Raw genomic sequence first — 2,508 nt, forward strand, 5'->3', positions numbered from 1 at the left:
AGTCAGTTCGCTGGCGGTAATACCAGGAGGGGGGGCATGAGGAGGGGATGGAAGTCAGGAGGGGAGGCTATAGTGTCACCACAATCACCGAGTTTCAAATTGTGTTATTTGAAACCTTATAATTACTCGTCAGTAAACGGTTATCTCAGTATCCTGGTGTATTATGTGTCACCGAAAGTAAATAAAGCGTTTTTATTCACATTTGGGAAAAATAAATAATTGGACGTCACTTTTAACTTGCCACGTCATTTCGAAATCCACTCCAGAGTGACGAAATCGTCGATGTGGCTGAAAGAGATCACCATCTAGATGTTTATCTTCATCGCCATGTAATGAATCTGGGGTGTGTTCAATTACCAAGTTTCTTGTAGAGCATTCGCCAAGTAGCTAAAGCACTCAAGCAAGCACTCCATTCAAAACCGTTGATAAGGAACGGCTGGCTTGGCAAGTGCTAGCTCAGCTGCTTGGTAACTGAACTCACCTGTGGACATCTTGACAGGGTACAGTATACATACAAAACGCAGACAAAATGACAGTTTTTGTTTTTAAAGACTAAATATTGTCGTGTCGCTGGCGATTAAGATCACCGTGACGGAGAGCCGAAACAGTTTTTTTTTTACTCCTGAGGTGGCACCCAAATATATGGTGGGTATCGCACGTGAGATGGGAGGCTGTGAGTTGTTTATCTGAACGAAAAGAAACACGGGTTTATTCCCAAACCCACAAACAAAAAACGACAAATGAAAATTCAACAATAATTAATTTAATGAAAATAAAGCAAGGGGTGAAAATGTCAAAATAAAAACTGAGATAAATTAATTTCCCAACTGAGACATCTCCTCACACTGACACAAGTATGAACACAGGGGAATGTAACATAAAATAAAATGTCCCTATCATGCTGGCACTTAGCTTTGGCCTCAGTGGCCCTCTTCGTGGAGAGTGGGGTGATGGCTAAGTTCTCGCGCGCCGCAGCACACAAGATGGCGCCGGCCATCGAGGACAAAAGTGCCCAGAGCCATGGAGCAAGCAGTGAAGACGGCCTTCTTCGCTCTAATTCTCCGTCCTTGTGACGAACAGCACTGCCTTCAGCCCACTGATGAGTCTCGATAAGAGACACTCCTTCACAATTGCCACCCAAAACGTCCTCTCAAGTGCACACAAAATGGCGAGCTTCTTGTTCGTCCAAGACCAACCAAGCGCACTCCTCTTCTTTACTCTGGTGAGCCAATCGGCCCGTTTCCCTCCCATTTCGCTCGCCCACCTCCTACCGGCCAATTGCGTACCTCGGGGCATGGCCTGCCGGCTTTCCTCTCCGCCTCCTTGATTCCCAGCCTCGCTCCTGGGCGGGGCCTACCCCGACCGGCTCTGCTTGGCTTCTTGCCAGGGTGGTTGTTGTCAGTTAACGGTGGCCTTCATGGCCAGCCATGGTAAATGCAATTTAAAGGTGGTGCAAAAACGTAAGGGAAAGATTACAGGGGAGTAATCACGCACTGGGGAAAACTAGCCTGAGACGTTAGTGATAACTAGCACAACACCACCACCTCCCATGTGGTGAAAACAAACAACCTTAAGCTACAGTTTCCCTACTTGCTGTACATCGAGATTTCTCCTACGCGTTACATGGTCCAAGCTATTTCCTATACAGTTCTACCTTTGCTAAGGCATTCTTTCACCTATCCCCCATAAATGTAACAATATTAATCATGATAATTTTTCCTTGTAATGAAAATGTACATTTTGAACGCGGTTTTAGTTTCTAATATCTACATAAACTCAGAGGTGATGTTGAGCGTATGAAAGTGGATGCATACATTTAATACAACTTTAAAATGTACGTGTACATAATAACTTGTCAAAGAAAAAGCAAAAAAAAAATCTGTCGGGAAGTTCCCCGACCTCCAAACTAATTAGTTAGGTACACAAGCATTTCACTTCCAAGCAGATTTTCGTTTTACTACACATATCAATTGATGTGAATTACATGTCCACGGACATGGGAAATACAGTTTGAAAGGTCGGGCGAAAACCAATTTTTTTATTTATGAAAGATTTCACTATTTTCTTTCCTCTGCTTTATGAGAATGTACCTTCTTTGGGTGGTGTATGTTAGGCCCCTGTCACACATAGGCGGATATTTTGGCGACTACTGGCGACTGCCGGCGATCAAGATTTTTCGGCGACTACTGGTGATTTTGGGCGGTCAAATATGGTCAGGCGGCAGTATGGCGACTGCAGGCGGCCACATTGCGACTGCATTGCGACGACGCCCCGAGTGGGATGGCGACTGTTGAAGATCGACGACGACTGCATTGCGGATGCACGGCGGCAGCGTGGCGACAGTCTGGCGGCTAGATTACGACCGATGGCGGATCGCGGCGACTGCATTGGGGCCGGGTGGCGGTTTACTCCGACGTCCGCAAGACTGCAATAAGACCGCCGGCGATTGGAGACGATTCACACAACTTTTTTTAATCTTTATTTCTCTATTTTACATTTCACTTTATT

Source organism: Myxine glutinosa, chromosome 3 (genome assembly GCF_964187855.1).
Source record: "Myxine glutinosa chromosome 3, kmMyxGlut1.1, whole genome shotgun sequence".
In the NCBI taxonomy this organism is placed as follows: domain Eukaryota; kingdom Metazoa; phylum Chordata; class Myxini; order Myxiniformes; family Myxinidae; genus Myxine; species Myxine glutinosa.